Source organism: Microtus pennsylvanicus, chromosome 17 (genome assembly GCF_037038515.1).
Source record: "Microtus pennsylvanicus isolate mMicPen1 chromosome 17, mMicPen1.hap1, whole genome shotgun sequence".
Lineage (NCBI taxonomy): Eukaryota > Metazoa > Chordata > Mammalia > Rodentia > Cricetidae > Microtus > Microtus pennsylvanicus.
Window position 1 is genome coordinate 28,672,882 of NC_134595.1, and position 19,361 is coordinate 28,692,242.

A 19,361-nucleotide genomic window follows, 5' to 3' on the forward strand; every position below is an offset into this window, starting at 1 on the left:
CAATATAAATAAATGCCACTAAAATAAATAAATAAGTAAATGATGTGGAGAGTGATAGAAAACACCAGCTGCCAAACTCCTAGCTTCCACATGAAGAGACATACACAAAGACACATGCGTGCACACAAACATGTATATATGCACATGTACACACAAATAAACATGTGTACCCCACACAGAGACAACTGTGTACACGTATGCACACACATGTGCACACAAATATGTACACATATACACGTGTGCGCACACATGTAGGCACACAAATAAACATGTACACACAAATGTACACTCATGCACACATATGTGCACACAAATATGCCCGTGTACATGCATGCACAAACACATGCACACATGGACACATACGTGCACATACATGTACAAGCACACTTAAACATGTGCGTGCACATGTACACATACACATGTGTACGCTCACACACATATACCCACACACATGTACAGCCATACACGTACACACACAAACATGTACACCCCCACAAGCTCACACATACTTGCCCGTTTGCCCCAGGTAGTAGACCTGTATTGCTCTTGCTTCAAGGCACCTTAGGAGCAGAGGTCAAACCTCATGAAGCTCCCTACAAAAGCCTCCTCCTTCTAACCACTCAGCAGCCAATCTGGGCAGCCTGTGCCCAGCCTTACGAAGATGCCATTTTGAGATGGATGCCTCTTGCCATGTCCCAGCCCCCCCCCAATTCTATCAGTTGTCAGTTCCTGCAGTCACCCCATGTCTGCTGGCTTCACACTGCCAGCCTGTCCTCATGACCCTTCATTTCTGCTCTTCCCCCTAAGGCCCTCTATCCCCTGCACCCTATATCTCATAGATGGTGCTTCACAAACCCAAGGATCACCCCACATGTGACATGTGATCTGCTTATGGCTTGGCCCGTGCTGCCTTCTGGCCTCATCCCTCCGGCCTCTGCTCTCTGATGTCTGCCCTGTGGTCACTGTCCTGGCCTCCTCTCTGTGTCGTACTGCACGGGTGGTGGCCCTCACCATCTGGAAATGTCACTGGACTTAGAGCATACAAGTTGGTGTCAGGATTTGAAACCCCTGTGACTGGATTGTACTCTTCCCCATAGGACATTCACCCTTGACAGAACCTGGACATCATACAGAGATCTCTGACCCCACAGCCCACAGGAGTGGGTCACCGCCAGCTCCATCATCTTCACGGTCTTACAGACACACCCTCATGCGGGCACTTCTCCAGCCACCTCTGGTGACACAGAGCAGTCGCCGTCAAACTCTGGTCAAAGGATGTTTATCCCGGCAGCCTCCTGTTGTCCCCGGAAGGAGAAACTGTAAGCCACGTGCCCTAGGACATGAACGAGGTTTTGCTCAGAAGTGACAATTTGGAGCCTTTGCTGTTTCCTGGCCTTAAACTTGGCCAGACCTCTCTAGCGGTGGGTCCCTGACACCTTCTCTCTCTCTCTCTCTTCTTCCCAACCACTGGTCACTGTGAGATTTTTCCACCATACTCTCCTCCCCGCCACGGTTTACAGCCTTGCCACAGGCACAAAAGCAATGGGGCCAGCCACTCACACACTAAAGCTTCTGAAGCCATTAGCCAAAGTAAGCATTTTGTCTTTCAAGTTGGCTCCCCATTTCTGTTTGTTTGCTTGTTCGTTCTATTGTCACAGGGACTGAACCAATACACTTTGGTTCGCAGGCCTAGGTCTGCCGACACTGGCCTTAACACACATCACCACTGCTGGCTTCTAGAAAGTTCTACAACTACTACCGTGTGGAGAATCGAATGCACGTCTCTCATCCTTGCTCATCCCCTTTAGAGTGACAAGGTGTTTCAGGCGTAGAGATGAGAACAGAGGAGCAACGGCAGGGCTGTGCGGGCCTCTTTATTGTTCCTGGGTGTGGAGCAGTATACACAGCGCGTGGCAGTCACTTAGCTGGTAAAATATCTCAATAAATAAACAAATAAGCAACATATACACTGAACGGGGAATATAAAAAATGGCTAGCTGGGCAGGCCATGGAGAGATAAAGAGCAGGAATGTGCGAGCAAGAATTCCAGGCTTCCTCGAAACAGTCACGGGAGGTCTGGGGTGGGAGGGGTCTTGGGTTCTTGTTCTGAGAGCCTTGGTCCAGTTTAAACAGGTTCTACAAGAATGCACTTCTGTTTTATTTAAAAATATACATTTAAAAAGGCACTTAGAGGGAAATACAATCCAACATATCCTTATAAATGCACTTCTGAATCTAGAGCTTTCCAAAAAGATCCCCCTTCCCAAAACCAAAACCCAGGAGGAGAATCCAATGGTGAGGAGATGAGGGCACAAAAGTCACTGGCAGGTAGGCTGGTGCCCATCCCATGGGTATCTCTGAGAAGGATGTGAACCTGGGTCGCTGTCCCTTGCCGTTGCTGTCCCCTCTGAACACTCAGCTGGGGCACTGGGGGCATGAGGAGCCACGAGCTTGTCCAGGTGCCAGAAGTCAGAGCCGCGGACGCATCCGGTTCCACTTTTGCCTGAGATGTGCAGGCAGGTCTGAAAGAGAAGGAGAGAGGGTGAGATTTGGGGAAGTACGGCCGTTCTCTGATGGAGCCTGGGGCTGCGGGTACGGAGAGCTGGCCCTGAATCATTTCTACCGCTCTCAGCAGCCCCACCCTGCAGAAGCTGGGCAGGTGCAGGGCTAGACCTCAGAGTTCCCAGGCCCTGGAGGGTCCACACAGCACGGTGTTGACTGAGGTTTCTGTCCTGCCCAGTCCCACAGTCATTCAGTCCCAAAGAAACACACAGAGGTCTACAGTCATCATAAACTGATTAGCCTATTAGCTCAGGCTTCTTATTAACTCTTTCTTATGCCTTTTTTTGGCCCATTATTCTTGTCTGTGTTAGTCACATGGCTTGGTACCTTTCTTCAGCGAGGCATTCTCATCTTGCTTCCTCTCTGATTGGGTGACGAATGCAGACTGACCTTTCCTCTTCCCAGAATTCTCCTGTTCTCGTCACCATGCCTCTACTTTCTGCCTGGCTACTGGCCAATCAGGGTTTATTAAAAATAATACAAGTGACAGAACAAAAGACTATTGTTCCACAGAAGTAGAGCACCATATTCTTCTCAGGGCCACACATTGGCCCCCGAGAGAGACACCCACAGTGGGTGAGGCTGCTGGGAGGCCACTGTAGGTGGTGGGCTGCCCAGAGCTGGGAGAGATGGGGTGAGGATCTGGAAAACAGACAGCTGCTGGGGAGGGCCATCAAGGCAGGTGGATTTCCCTTTGCTAATTCTTGGGAATCTATACTTAAACTTTATATAATGATATATAATTATCATTTATGTATATGAAATAATATATATGAAATAAATAAAATATAAATGAAATAATGGTAGAGTCCCAAGAAGTTGCATTAATGTGCATAAAACTTCTATGAGCATCTCAACCCTTTTCCCCCAAAGTATAAGCTGAGACCTAAAAGCACCATAGCTTCAACATCTGTATAGGCCTGGAGTTCATTTACAGTCTTTTGTGCATGGTGTGGGGCATACACGTGTGTACAGGTTGAGTGGAGAAAATGTGTGTGTGTAATGTGTGTGATGTGTGTGATACTGTTTATGTGTAGTGTGTGATGTATATATAGTGTGTGTGGTGTGGTGGTATGGGATGTGTCTGTATAGTGTTATCTGTGATGTGTGTATAGCTACATGTGGTGTGTGTATAGCATTGTGGTGTGTGATATGTGTGTAGTGTGTGATGTATATATACAGTGTGTGTGTGATGTATGTGTAAAGTATATGTGTGGTGTGTGTGTATATAGTATATATGTGGTATATGTATGTGAGTGCATAAGATGTGATGTCTGTATGCAGTGTATGGTATATGCTATGTGTGTATAATGTGTGTGTGGTATGGGATATGTGTACATAGCATATGTGTGCTGTGTATAAAGTATAGAGTGGGTATGAGTGACATACATGTGCAGTGAGGTGTGTAGTGTTTCTTGTGTTGTGTTCCTTGCTCACCCGGCTGTCACTGAGTTAAAACACTACTATCACTACAAGGTCATACAACTGGTTTTTAAGTCCCGCGAATCAGTGAAAATGGAGCCAATGAGGCCTGCCGCTAAATCCCGCTTACCAACTCCGCTCTGACGAGGATGTGGTGTGGGAACCTTCTGGGTGTTGCCTAGCACAGCCTCTACTGCTGCCGTTTCCTGCAGCATTCAATATGGGCAGCATGACAGATGTCATGCTGGCTGACAGAGCTGTGTTCACCTGGGAGGCAACACACTTACACATACATACATGCATGCATACATACATACATACATGGGTACACATATGCACATACATATGGTCCTCTCTTAGTGAAGGCTGGTCTGGAACCACACTGCCTTCCAGGCAGTGTGTACAGACAGGTGACAGGACAGAAGACAGCTCTCTGGGGAAGGAAGCACCTGTGCTGGAGGGATGTCCCCATCTTTGAGGGGTCCGGTGGTTCTGACAACAGGTCTCCACTACTCATCTGTGCCCACCTTGAGTTCTCTGAGGATGTGCAGCGAGTTGCTTAGATGCTGGACTGAGGGTCAGAATGAGAGGGGGTGACCGCGTAGTCCAAGGTTGCATTACCGCCACGTGGTCCACAGGGGGGAGGAGACAGGAGGTGGCTCAAGCTGCTGTCAGCATCAACAGCACCCTGAAAGTGTCAACGGTGTGGAGGATGAAGTCACTAAGGGTGGGACTTAGTGACTTCACTAAGGGTGGGAGCAGCCAGGTCTGCTGAGGCCACAGTAGGGGCTGCATCTGACTTGTTACTGACCATCCAGGGCAGCACACCACACTGCCACGCCTGCACTGGTGTGCAAGGCTCTCAGACATTCAGCCATACTGTTCCCAGGACCTGAAATCTGTGAGGGGCTTGTCAAAGCTCCCAAATCCCAAATGCTTTCCCCTGGAATCAGGACAACAATCTGGAAAGTCTAAAATTTTCCCTAAAATTAGGCACACACACACATACACACACACACACACACACACACACACACACACACATACACACACACGTGTGCTTGCTAGCTCCCTCTTCCTCCCTCTCTCCCCTTTTTCAAGTTCAGAGTACTCCAAATATTTAAGCCTTTTAAAGTGGTCCCGGGCAGAGAGTCAAAGGCTGCTCTATTGGAGAATGTGGTTATAATTAGATAATTAATAGGGGCGGGGGGAGAAAGCTAAATGGAAGCCTTCCTCAGTGGGAGGAAATAATTACAGCAGCTTTTGATATCTGAGCTGAGCCAGCCCACCAGGGGAAGCACAGGATAGTCCATGAAAAGCCCAGAATGGCAGGGGCTGTCCCAGTAGGGTACGTATTGGGGTTGGCTTCATCTGCCGGAGGGGCCTGGGGCTCAGGCAGAAGCAAGTGGCAGGTTCATTAGTCTTCTTGACTGAGAGCCTCCCAGCCTAACCCCCTTGATGTCACCTTGACCCCCACATGTCTGTAGACATGGGCAAATGTAAAACATCTGGGCTCAAGATGGCCTCGCCACTGCAGGGCTACCCGCGCCCTGTGCATGGGCCTCCTGTGGCTCCCCCCCCCCCCCAGCCCTGCCTGGCCCCAAGCAGGCTGCAGATCTGCTACAGCTGGACTGAGAGCGGTGGCCCCTGAATCGGACCACTGGGTACTAAGACATCATAAGGGCCTAAAGAAGGCATGCCACTCTGGCTGTAAAGTGTCTGTCTGCTCCATGTCTGCCCTTTCATCCCCCCTCCACTATTTCTTCCCTCCCCTCCCTTCCTTCCATCCATGCGCACACTCATCTACCCCCCAGCATGGCCTGAGTGTCTGGCATGTGCAAAGAATGGTGCCGGTGGCTGAGAAGCCTGAGATGAATCAGAGAGTCTGACAGCAGAAGAAACACATATATAAACTAGACACTGAAAACTGTCTCAAGGAAAGTTCAGGCCAGATGCCGCGGCAGAGGAAACTTAGCTGGACTGTCAGAAAAAGCACACAGTGTGCACATGCAAACACACATCCATACAAACAGATACTCATGCACACACATACACACATGCATGCATACACACATGCACAATGCATGCATATGCACACACAGAGACACACATGAATGCACACACATGAATGCATACCCATATAAACACTCATGCGCACACACACATATATAAACATGCATATAAACACACATGCACACACATATATAAACGTACATGAACACACACATGCATAGTCACGTACACAGAGACACTCATATATGTGCACACACATATACATATGCACAAACACATGTGCATGTGTCATGCACACATGCACATGCATGTACACACATATACACATTCATAAACACACACATGCATGTATACAATACACATAATAATACACACATGCATACACACATATATGTACATGCATAACACACACATACACATAATGCATGTACATACATGTATGTGCACATATGTATGCCCACATGCATAAAGATACCTATATATGCATGTCTACATGTACACATGCATGAGTGTGCACACACATGCACACACATGCATATGCCCATATGTATGCACACATGAACACACATATACACACAAGCATAGTACACATATATACACATACATATACTCATACACACATATACACACATGATTGTTCACACATATATATACACACGTATAAAAACACACATGCACGCACACATACACACAAGCACATAACACATCTGGGTTTCTCATGTGGTGCCCCCAGAGGTGGAAGAGGAAGTGACCACAGAAACACAGGTGCAGCCATCATCTACAGCAGGAGGAAGTCCAGGGTTAAGGTATTAATTGGAACCTTTGCCCCTAGAAGGAGAAAAGGATGAACTTTGCTCCACTGGACCTTAAGGCCTTTCAGTTTGTTCGAATGGGTCAGCCCCTGTCAGCCTGCTCCTGCTGTCCTGCTTTCTATGTCTTATACTGACACCCTGCTATCCCTAAAACCAATGGCAGGCTGGGTAGGAGTCAGCTGGACTGGAAACTGGGGATGGCATCAGTGCACATGGGCCCCGTTGCTCACCCCACTTGGGGAGCACTTGGGCTTCTAGAGAGTCCTATCTTCCAGTTGGGGCCCATTCTTTTCTGGATGAGTCTGGACACAATTTCTGAGTTGCCCACACCAACCACCAATGGGGTGGTTGGAGAGAGGCAGGAAATAGCATCATCAATCAGGAGTCCCTAACTCGGAGCAAGCAATGATCCAAGAAGACACATCATACACATGGGGTCAAGAGCAGAGATGTCCATGAGGAGCACCCACGAGGAGGCCCCAGGGAAGGAGGTGGTCTGCTCTGCTCTGCAAGGGAAAGAGCAGGTTCAAAACTATCAAAAAAAGACTCTCGGGAGCTGGGTGGTGGTAGCACATGCCTTTAATCCCAGGGCTTGGGAGGCAGAGGCAGACGGATCTCTGTGAGTTTGAGACCAGCCTGGCCTACAGAGTGAGTTCCAGGACAGCTAGGACTCTTACATAGAGAAACACTTCACCCCTCAGCTTTCTGGAGCTTCCAAGGGTCTTTTTTTTTCCTTTGAAAATAGGAAATGGTTTTAATCAAGGAGGTAATGAAAGTAGACATTGGGGAGCAAGTCCTGAGGTCAGACACTTCTGGGGAGCCTCCCTGTCCTGGAGATGGGTGTCAGCCATTAAGGAGAGAGATGAGGAACATCCATCCACTCAGTCAATAGCAAAGCCTTCAGAATAAAAGGGGACTTGGATCTGGAAGGAAAAGGGGGCCATGCCAACAACGAAATTTCTGGATTTTGAGACGAAGAAAAACCTACAGGAATTCAGACCCAAAAGGAAACAAGACCAGTCAGACTCACAGTGGTTTCCCAGTTGTGTCCCCTACCAGACAACAATTCTTGAAGTTCAGTCTTGGTGGGCAAAGTAGGCACCGGGGAGACTGGATGTCACAGCTATGGGACTGACGGGACCTTGCTTGGGTGTCCAGTTTCTGCCTCCACAAATGTGACGAGAGACAGTACAGGTACCCCCACTACCAATTGGAGGGCGAGAAAGAGGGGGGACCTGCAGAGTCACTGTGGGCTGGGCTGGGAGACTGACAGGGTCTGGAGCAGCCTCAGATTAGGATCCCTTCGGGTGCTGGTAACACTGATTGTGTCTTCGTGAGGTTGCAGCAGGAAATGCCACCAGCAGGTGCTCGGGCTGGGTGGTCCATCTGTGAGCTGCCCCCGCCCCCACTAGAGCGCTGCCCAGGTTGCCCTGAAATTTGCAAGCTTCCTGCATCCCAAGTGCTGGGATTACAAGTGTGAGCCGCCACTCCCAGAAGGTCAGTCTCTTAATTGCTGCAAGACTCTATCTACCAAACCCAGCGGGGGACGGGGCGGGGGGAGAACCTCGGGAACCCAGAATGGACCCATGACTAACTGCCAGCTAAAATGTCCATTTACCAAAGGTCTGTATGGTTCCATGTGAACAACTGAACTCGGCTCACAGTGGATTTAACAGAAGCCAAAGGACAGTACTTTCTATCTTTGTGAATTCAACTATTTCCAAATGTAAGCAAGAAGGGTACATTTCCTGTTTTTTTTTTAAACTCATGCCTATTTATTTTAGAGTCTAATTTTTTTGTTTATGTTTTTGTTTTGTTTTTCGAGACAGGGTTTCTCTGTAGCTTTGGAGCCTGTCCTGGAACTAGCTCTTATAGACCAGGCTGGCCTCGAACTCACAGAGAGCCACCTGCCTCTGCCTCCCGAGTGCTGGGATTAAAAACATGTGCCACCATCGCCCAGCCTTAGAGTCTAATTTTTACAGCCATTTTAGGTTGGTAGCATGGAGATTCCTCATCTATACTCTGTGCTCAATTACAGCCTCACTGCCACAAAACGCCAAACCCAGTCTGACACCAGAGCAATGGTACAAGACCCAAATGTTCATCCACGCATCTGAATTAAAAACCCTAAGGCATCAGCAAACCAAGTTAGACTTTTGTTGCTTTGGTTAATGTTGAAGGTAGGGTCTCAACACACAGACCAGGCTGGCCTTGAACGTTCAATCCTCCTGCCTCAGCCTTCAAAATGCTGGGATTACAAGTGTTGGCCTCAGCAATATTTTTAAGAATCAATTCCAAATGACCAAAAATGTTAAATTTATGAATTCACAACGGATAGCAAGCTACAGGGAACCTGGGGAAGGAGGGACAGTGAAAATCCCTACATCAAGGCCAGGGTGACAGGTGACAGGTCTACAGCTAGATCCTGGGCTGAACCCCAACATCTACTCAAGAGTGGGGAGGCCTGGGGAGTGTGGTTCACCCTCTCTGGGCAAAGACACTAAGCAGGAGTAGTGATTGGCATTACTGTGTGGGAGCTCTGAGGGTCATGGGGACATTTCCTGCCAGTGCTCAAGCTGGCTGGGTTGCCATGATGGTGACAGTCTGGAGGGGAAGAGGCTCTTTCCTTCTCTATCTGGGGCCCTACACCAGATGTGGCTGTTTGAATGAGAATGGCTCCTGTATTTGACCCTTAGTGCTCCCCACATTGGTGGAATTATTTGGATTAGGAGGTGTGGTATTGTTGGAGAAGGTGTGTCACTGGGGGTGGGCTTTGAGGTTTCAAAAACCCAGGCCAGGTCCAGTCTCTCTCTTCCTCTACCTCCATTCTCTCCCACTTCCTTCTCTCCCCTTCCCCCATCTCTTTCTCTGCCTACTGCATGGAGGATCAGGATGTAAAACTCTCAGCTAAGGCTCCAATGCCATGCCTGTCTGCTTCCCACCAAGATCACCGTGGACTATGGAGCTGTAAATACGTCCCCAGATAAACACTTTCTGCTAAGACCATAGTGTTTCATCACAGCAAGAGATCAGTAACCAAGACACTTGCCAAGAGCACCTGATTTGCACTTAGTTGATATTGGGGGGGGGGGACACATTGAAGAGACCAGAGAGGACCTAGCAGCTCGCAGAGCTCAGAACAGGGCCTCCCACCATGACCGGTGATCAGCAGCTTCCTACTGCATGAGAGTGGTAGGCCTGGACCCTGGTGGACTGAGAACAGCTCAGGGAGAGCCATGAGCAATGGTGGAAAGACAGGCTTTACTAGGTCAGTGGCCGCTTCACGCTTGGGCGAGGGGGGGGCGGGCAGGGAACACAAGTCCTATCTGCTGGTCTCATCCTCCATACTGTAGGGAAACAAAAGAGCTGCAGAGTACTGCGCCGTCACCTTCTACAGAAGGACGGAAGGACAGCGGAAGAGCTGTTGGTGAAGACCAGACTGATGTTATTAGGCTGAGAGAAGACACTGCTGACTCCGCCCTCAAGCCAGCTCCCTTCCCCACCCTGAGGGGACCTCTAAGACCCCAAGATCAGGTCTGTGCTGACATGTGTGCCTTCTCAAAGCTGGCCGCCAGAGCGCTTTACCCACCTTGACAGAGAGGTGGAAGGAGCCCTGGGTAAGAGGAGTCCCTTGCCCCATCAGGCAGCTGCAGGCCTCAGACTGGCACACCAGACCCATAGTGAGTCTGAATTCTGCTGCCCGACCCGGGAGCCTGTCAGCTGTCATCTGGGGTCCCAGACCCCACCTGTGCAGAGCAAAATTTCCAGCTCTTCTAGGTTGCTTCTGAGCATGCGGAGTTTGGCGTTCATATCCAGTAGCAGCCCACCCCTGTTGAGAGGTGAACGGAGACTGAGACAGCCCATGTCACACAGGTTAGACTGAGACAGCCCATGTCACACAGGTTAGACTGAGACAGCCCAAGTCACACAGGTTAGACTGAGACAGCCCACATCACAGGAAAAGCTAGAGTAGTTGCAGAAGCAAGGTCGTGGGCATTTCTCTGTTCCTTGTCTGGGGCTGGCCCCACGGTGGGCCCCAACCTGAGATTGTGCCAGCCAGTTTCAAGGATCCTAGACATAGAGGCCATGGTTTCTCACGCAGCCTCGCATGGGCCACGTGGTGGACACTGCTGGCCACCCTGAGGGATCATTCATCTGAAACCGGCATGCACTGAGATGCTGGAGATAAGCCCTGAGTCACCTCCCTTAGCTGAAAGGCTTAATTCCCCACTGGGTGAGAGCTTCAAGGAGAGCACTGGGCCTCTGAGGGGGAACCAGCTCTGGGCAGCCTCAGGCTCGCTGCCAGCCCCGACCTCCACACACACTCACCCCTGTCGCTGTCTCCCCCAGAAAGCTGTCCTTTTGACAAATGCCTGTGCACAGCCAGGGAGGAAGCCGCTTGTTTTCCTTCTAACGGTAGAATCTTCTTCCATTCCAGATCCTCACAGCCAACTCAGCTGAGAGCAAGGCCCGGTGGGTCAGAGACAGCAAATAACAGTGGACAAACAGGCTGCCTCTCAAGAGCCGCAAGCCACATTAACCTGGATCCTTAGGGCTCTGGCAAGTCAGGAGGAATGAGCCAGCTTCCTTGCTGGATGCTGGGTACTAGGAACTGGGTGCCAGGTGCTGGGTGGGAGTGACCAATGGAGATTTAGACGGTAAGTGTGGGTGTGTAACAGTTGGGCCCCCTTTCCTCCCAGACGATATGCCTGCCCACTTGTACCTCTGAGCGCTCTCTGGGTGACTTGGGTAGCGGGGAGGTCATATAGGTAGAGTGTAGAGCCCCAAGACTGGCCTTGAAAACCGGTGGGTCTGAATGAGCTTCTGAAAGAGACCATGGGAGGAGCTTGAAGATGGGGGTAGGGGGCACTTCTACAGGATGAAGGATGTCTGTGGGGCCACGGAGTGGGGACAGAGACAGGCTGTTCTTTCTCTGAGGCAAATGAAAATTGCAAAGCAATGGGCCTTCTGGGATTCATTTGTTTTTATAGTTTCCTCTGGGTGGCTGTGCCCGGGCCCCTCACAGGAGGTTCCTACCCTTCAAAGGGCTATTGTAGCCCTCGCCTACCTGAAGCCGTGGCTGTGTGGTCTCCTTTGTGGGCTCCTGGAGAGCTGGGCCAGAGCTCAGCTGTGTATCTCATCAGATAATGAGGAGACTGTGACACTAGCCACAGCACTCAGCAAAGTTGGCCAGACAGAGACGGGGAGTGGCACTGATAGAGGAGGGGGTCTTTTAACCCTCTACGATGTCACACTTCTCTACTGCCATGGGTCATTAACCCATGGGTGATATTGCATCTCCTCCTGCCTGCATGAAGCTCTCAGAGTCCCAGGAGGATGGCGGTCTCCAAAACCCTCCCAGGTTCAGGGTGGGGCTCAGAAATACGTGCGCCATGTTGGAACTGGCTGCTCTGGTTCTGCTTCAGATGGGGTGGCCTTGGGAAGGATGACCCCAGTGCACCTGTGATGGTGAAGGTTCTGTGTATTTTGAAGATCTCTGGATGACAATATTTTGGCACTCTTGAGCCCACACAGGAGAGTCATTTGCAGGGAGGATTAGGGGGAAGGCTTGCATAGGTGGCCAGACAGGTCTTCCCCGCCTCTTCTCTCTCTCTAGTGCCATGACCATGCATGCATATGGCCTGATTTTGCCTTGTGTGACAAACGGGACCCCCACCATTGCTCTCATTCCCTCACACTCACTTTCTCATTGGACTTGACTCCCTCCTCCAGGGACTCCAGGCTGACTTTTTGGAATGGCCTGACCACATGGTCCAAAACAACCAGAGAAGTTGGCGTCTCTCCCAGTGTCACTGCACAACCACTCTCTAGCCACCACCGACTGATGACCCCACATCCTGGGAGCTCGCCCTGTCCCTTTGTCCATCCATACACCCCTGTTTTACTGCCAGCCTCCTGCTCGGTGACACCTGACTTTTCTTCCTCAGAGGCCATTGAGAGGCTGCAAAGGGGGGCAGTCCTCTGCCTCAGAACCCCAGTGAGTCAGATCACCAGAGAGGAGTTGACCCCTTTCCAAGCCCCGTGGCTTCCACATGCAGGAACGACTTCACCAGTGAATTATGACTTCCTCAGATGTCACAGAATCAGCTCCCACATAAAGCCCAGGGGAGGGAAAGGAGGATGAAAAACTGCCCCATCCCAGTCTGGTGGGGACAGAGACTCCTTCAGGGACCATCTAGTCAAACATTGTCATCTCAGAGACAGAGAGAACACGGGACACAGGTGGGCTAAGACGGGCAGCCAGACCACAAGTCTTGGCCGGAAACACTATTTCACAGGCAAGACGCCTGACACGTAAGAGCAAACTCTGGGGCGTTAACTGAGCAAATGCATTCAGGGGGAGCTAAGGAACACCTGCTCGCCCCCTGCGACAGCACCAGCCCAGCAGAATCTGAAGGACAGCTGTATGCAGGCAGCATGCAGAGATGACCACAGCTGGGATCATGTTGAACCAGCTCGCTGCGCACTTGGGGGACAGACAGTACAGCAAATTTACAGCAGACATGCCGTTAGCATCCCAATGAAGCAGGCATGTAAGTCCACTCAGGACTGCAGTGTTGTGGTATGGAGCACAGTCAAGATACATTCCTCCAGACACACAGTTGCACTGGAGCACGGCAAGGTCTGGAAAACCCGCAACACTACCTGAAGACGGGGCAAGAAGGTCCAGGACAGAGAAATGAGGTCTAGTCAAGCAGACGAGGGTGAGGATCTGGGGTGAGCCAATATCATTTTGGTGAGGGACCAGAGAGACATGGGACCCTATATAACACCATGGGAATGGAGGTGAGTGTTGCAGGCATGGGCGTATTTGATATGTTATGTAGAGTTAGGTCTGGTCAGAAGACATGTGCCCCAGTGACGAGAGATCCCTTAATGGACCAGAATATTGGGTATACAGACTCAACTGGGCCAGTGGGGAGTCAAGAGGCCACACTGATTAGCTCACACAGACCCAATCTGGGTAACTTGCTGCACTAGGATTTGAACCTGGGTCTCCAGGGTCCAATTCTGCAACTTTATGCTTCCTGCCTATGATAGAACTCACAGAGCAAGCTGAGAAAAGTGTCTGGGAAGGAGCATTCTTGTAGGAGGTAAGGTAGGAACCTACTGCAAGAGGCATTAAAGAGGCATTCAAGCAGGCAGGTAGTAGCCCCTTCTGTCCAGAGGGTTGGGCCCGCAGTACAAAATGAAGCAGGACCAAAGGCTGGACTGTACGAGCAGGAGGGAGGAACAGAGAGGGGAAGATGACTTAGGAACAGTCTGAATGGGTGCAACAGAGAATGTATCCGGACCCTGGTGGCTGACAACTTGGTCCTCTTTCTGTGTCAAGCCCCGTGCTTTGTTTGGCTGAAGGCATGCAACACTCTCACCAAGGAGGTGATTGGAGTCCACATTTTAACATGACCCCCCACCCCCGAGGTCCTGCAAGTTAGTGCACAGCCCCATTAGCCAAGCGGAAAAAGAAAAAGCAGTGAGGCAGAAGCAGGCGTCCAGCAAGCCTCGCACAGTGCTCAGAGACACAGAGCCAGGAGAGCTGGGGAAAGGTTCTGTGAGTATCTCCCTGGGCAAATGCCCTGTCACCTCACAGCACTTGCATGAAGAAGAGACATCCAGAAAAATGTTTATAATTGTTAAATATGAATTAATATTCCTGAATTAAAATCCCATGTTCATAAGTGCTGAGCTGCTGAAATGAGTTTTATGCATTTATTTTGCTTTCCAAGTGTTTTTTAAATAGGGAAACGATGACTCTGCATTTTCCTAAACAGTGAATCTGCTCATAAGTAGAAAGTGAGAAGAATGGATGGTAGCACATCTGTATGCATCCCTAGTCCTGCTTCTAGAGAAGAAGGCCTTGGTGGGAACCAATTATGGTTACAGAGCGATCCTGGTTTCTAGAGAAGAAGGCCTTGGCGGGAACCAATTATGGATACAGAACGATCCTGGTTTCTAGAGAAGAAGGCCTTGGTGGGAACCAATGATGGATACAGAACGATCCCGGTTTCTAGAACTCTGGGAGTCAAGGTGAGAACAATGAGAACCATGTACTTAGTAACAGCAAGTAAGATACCCTATGTCCTTAGTGTCAGTTCCTGGAACACCCACCTAGCTCTGTGGGTATGGCTTTCAGGGCAATCACTCCTCAAAGAACTGTAGACATGGTTCCAAGGATGACAGGTACCCTACTGACCAAACAAATGACATCCTTGGTGGTCTTGCCTCTCTGGCCCATGGGGAGATCACATTGGCTTTTGTCCAGGATGCCCACCTACAGAAAGGGTCAACTTCCTTCCTACAGCATCTCCGTCAGTGTTTCTTCTGTCTATCTTACCTGATGGCATACATAAGGGTGTGACCACCCTCCCCTGGGCCTCTGCAATCCTTGTCTCATCTGTAAAACGGGCAGTGCAAGATTCTCGGAAGCCAAGGAGAAGACACCTAGCACGTGACTGATGTCACTACAGGTTAAGAGCTCTGTAGGACCCATGAGTCCCAGAGCAGCTTCTAACAAAAGAGGCCAGCCACCCATGAAAGAGGAGTGCTGCCCCAGGTCACATACGCTGGCTTCTCTGGGATTCTAGGTACCTGTTCCTCCAAGATGACGTAATACCAGAGATCACAAACGTCTGAGTGCAAGCAGAATTTTCCCTGGAAGCCATCACTTAATAGAAAGCATTCACTATACAAAACAAATATAGTATTCTGCTCTTGGTAGAGAAAGCAAGGACCAAGGGGGAGAGGTTGTCAAAGAACAGACCATAGGACTTTCATGCCTTGGTATCACACAGAAGTGACCTATAGAATCATCCCTAGGTCTGCCAGGACCCCCAGAGAATACCAGACTTGTGAGTGCTTAAGTCCCTCACGAGAAATGGAACAATATTTGCAGAGTGCCCACACATCCTTCTGCAGACTTCAATAAAAGAGGTTTCTGTGCTTTGACCAAAAAATGTCAATAGACTTCACATCATTTCTTGATGGCATAGAGCCCCTACTATAATAGAACTGCTATGTATGTGGCTGTTAATGCTACGTGGACAGACAAAAGCACTTTCAAATGTTTCCAATCCTAGATAGGTAGAATTTGTTTATAGGCAACAAGCACATATGCATATGTACGGATATAAGTGTGTGTGTGTGTTGCATGTGTGAACTCATATATATATATGAAACACCATGTGTAAAGGCATATGTACACACAAGCATGTATACACATACATATACATGCACACACATGCACACACATTTACATATACACACTCACACATGTACACATATAGGCTTATATATACATGCATGGTACACACACACACACACTCACACACCGACACATTTCTTCTCTAAGAGGGTAACTTATGCCTCGTTTGCTCTCGTCATTATTTACTGAGCTCATGAGTTGGGGCAAGAACTTGAAACTCTCATGGTCCCAACTAGTTCACCACCAGGAAGTCACTGTGGATACCGGAACCTGAATCAGTCAGTCAGACCCAGTGCCTCTTCTTGGCTGGCTTCCGCATCCCTCCCCTCTCTGTCCCTCTGGGAGGGACATCCACAGGTCTGCTGACACTAGGAAGGTGAAGTGTATGTCCAAGGAGAGCAGCAGTTTTTTTGAAGACCGTAAGTGGCCACTGACTGTCTAAGACACCCCCCCCCCCCAGTTTCTTTGTCTCTGATGGACTTGGCCTGGGAAATCATTTATGGAACTCTTAGATCCACAAAAACATGTCTTCACATTTTTTTGTCCTACTGAGAGGGACAATATTCTTAAGTTTGGAAGCCTGAGGTGACTTTTATCAGAACAGCAGCAACGCTCAGAGCCTGAAATACCAAACAAAATCTTGGAACCAACAGAGCAGAGGCACTACCCGGGGTATCCATGCATTTGCTACAAACTTCACGAGAAAACCAGGGCTGCTCTACGTCAGAACCAACCCTGCCCTAACTGCCCATTAAAAGTTTTTAATTAAGAGTTGAACTCCGTATTAACATTCTATAGTCAATTCTTTTGCCAAGACGGATCCCATGAATATGCAAAAATGGTTTTAATGTCATTTTTATAAGCAAGTTCAGCCATCTACTCTAAGGCCTTGATCCAAAAATTCACCTTCCCTCCCAGGTTCCCTTTAATCAAGCTTGGTCAGTAAGTAGATGTGATGCAGATGTCCTGCGCGGCTTTGAAGAATTCAGGTTGAATTCACTTTAAACAAAACACTGCCCCGCAATCAAATAAAAACGGATGAAAGTAAACCAAGAGGGGGAAGAAAATCAACAAAACCCTCACCCGAGGCAGGACTCTGAAAATAAGGTAATAAATCTGTACCACAGATAAAAACTTGAAATAATACTTATGGAAAGCGCAAGACGGCCAGAGCTTTTCTGCCTTCTAATCTTGTGACTTTAAGGAAACCTGATCTCTCCGAGCCACGTCCTGGGCTCACATGAAGTCCTGGCCAAACCCTGGCACGATCTGATCATTTGTGAAAACTGGAGTAAGAAGTGCCTTCCACAGCTGAGCGCTTGGGGCGAGGATCTTAAAAGGCTCATTTTATCCATCTCTTCTGGAGGCCCCGCATCTCATTAACGCGATCATCTCTGTACTGGCAAGAATTTTCGGGAGGACGTGGGAGACAGCAATGCATTCTGGGATTGCTTTCCCTCTCAGCAGTGCGGTTCTGTCAGAGTGTGTTAGGCCTCCCTGCAACAACAAACAAGCCCTTGAATCGAGAGGTTTAGTGTGGCATTCTTTCGATTCTGGCTGATTGGGGTTGGCGCGGCTCGGCTCTCTCTACACAGTCAGGGTGGGGCTCAGGCTGCACTTCAGAATCGTATGGGCTTCACCATGCGTCATTTTCAGGAACTTGGGACAGCAAGAGACAGTGACACATGCCGGTTCTTCCGTGCTTTAGGCAGGATACACCAGCACCACTTCCTCCCAAGGCTCATTGGTTGGAACCAGTCACATGGCCCCACCCAACATCAAGGGGATCCAAGAAATCAGAAGAAATTCAACTTGTGGGTGTTCCCTGGAATCTACAAGGGCTAAGTTTCAAACGCAGATCTGTGTCAAACAGAAAATAATATATAGACAGAATCTGAGGCATTATCAAACTTAAGCAGTGGTTCTCAACCTGTGGGTTGCAAGCCCTTCGGGAGTGACGTAACACATAGCCTGCATATCAGATATTTACGTTATGATTCATAGCGGTAGCAAAATTACACTTATGAGGTGGCAATAAAATAATTTTATGGTTGGGGGTCACCGCAACTTGAGGAACGGGGGGTCACATGCATGAGGAAGGCTGAGAAACCACTGCCTGGTGCCGGGATTTGATGCCTGCAAACTCATACGGCCAAATCATGTGTGGGTGAGCCCCAGATGTTAAGGTGTGGCAGACGGACACTTAATGAACCCTGAAAAACCTCATTATTAAAACATTCGTGAAAGTTATACAGTAATGCAGATAAAAAAAATCTCAGAAAGATGCACAGCGACATTTATGTTTTGTTAATCTTTTCTTTCCTCAGTTTTAAATTAGCTCTTCGCAAATTTTATACAAATTTGCAAATTTTATACAAATTTTGGTTCACGCTTTCCCCAAGCTCCTCCCACATGCACCCTCTTTCCTTATCCATCCAGAATTATGCCTTTAAAAAATAAAAAAAAAAACAACTCACTGAATCTAATTCACGTTGTCCAAATAGTCTTGTATTTGTGGTTATCCCTGAGCATAGTCAAACTGCCACAGGCCATATCCTTCAAAAAGAAAAAAAAATGACCCTACCAACTCTATCAACAGCCATGTGTCCTCAGCAAGAGACTTGACTTCCTTCATGTGCACCTCACCTCTCCGCACTGGGAGTTTGGCTTGGCGTCCATCTGTGCAGGCTGTGTCCTGTCTCAACTGCTGGAAACAAATGCAACTGCCCTGTGTATCTGGGAACACAGTTTCCTTGTCACCGTCTACCGCCCCTGGCTCTTAGTGTCTTTCTGCCTCCACCACCAGCCCCTTCCACAATGTTCTGTGAGCCTTGAGAGGAGGGGGTGTGACCCAGGTGCCTTTGGAGCTGAGATCGCCACCGTCTCCCATTCTCGACACTCTGGCCAGTTTTGGGTGTTCATCACCACCTCCTACAGCAGGAAGCTTCTCTGATGGGTGTCCAGAGATGCGTTCATCTACAGGCAGAGCGGTAAGTCATTAAAAGTGGGTTTAATACCATGTCTACTTGGCAGAATCACAGGGGAAGGCTCTCCCTGAGGGTCCGTGATCTCTCTACTCATGAGTTCATTGGCTGTTAACAGTGCCATGTCTGGGTTTTTTTTTTTTGTTTGTTTTTGTTTTTGTTTTTCGAGACAGGGTTTCTCTTGTGGTTTTGAAGCCTGTCCTGGAACTAGCTCTTGTAGACCAGGCTGGTCTCGAACTCACAGAGATCCGCCTGCCTCTGCCTCCCCAGTGCTGGGATTAAAGGCGTGCGCCGCCACCACCCGGCCCATGTCTGGGTTTTGATGGTGTGGGACTCTTCAGGCCT

At 49.1% G+C, this 19,361-nt stretch overlaps 1 protein-coding gene across 1 annotated transcript in view; it reads right to left on the bottom strand.

The window, feature by feature from the left end:
• Window positions 1-1,861: 1,861 nt before the first annotated feature.
• Twist2 (twist family bHLH transcription factor 2) overlaps window positions 1,862-19,361 on the bottom strand; it is a 51,170-nt gene continuing 33,670 nt past the window's right edge. Inside the window, exon 2 of the mRNA XM_075951396.1 lies at window positions 1,862-2,522. The gene's annotated coding sequence lies outside the window, so the exon portion shown is untranslated. The remainder of the gene's footprint in view (window positions 2,523-19,361) is intronic.